Here is a 221-nt window from a genome sequence, read left to right as displayed (position 1 = left end):
TGTTGATCGACTTCGGGACCTTTTAATAAAAAAATATAAAATAGTTTTATAAATCCAAAAATAGTTTGATAAATTCAAAAAAATTGTTTAATAAATTAAAAAATCCTGGTTGATGAGCCACTTCTGCTTCCACTAGTAGATCTGCTTTCCATAGTTGTCCATAACTTTATGGACGAAGACATCACGGATAAAGTTCGTGTGATCGGGATTCCAGGTGAACT

The sequence above is a fragment of the Brassica oleracea genome, chromosome C3 (assembly GCF_000695525.1).
Source record: "Brassica oleracea var. oleracea cultivar TO1000 chromosome C3, BOL, whole genome shotgun sequence".
NCBI classification, from domain to species: Eukaryota; Viridiplantae; Streptophyta; class Magnoliopsida; order Brassicales; family Brassicaceae; genus Brassica; species Brassica oleracea.
The sequence above is the reverse complement of the archived record's forward strand: the minus strand, read 5'-3'. Positions refer to the sequence as shown.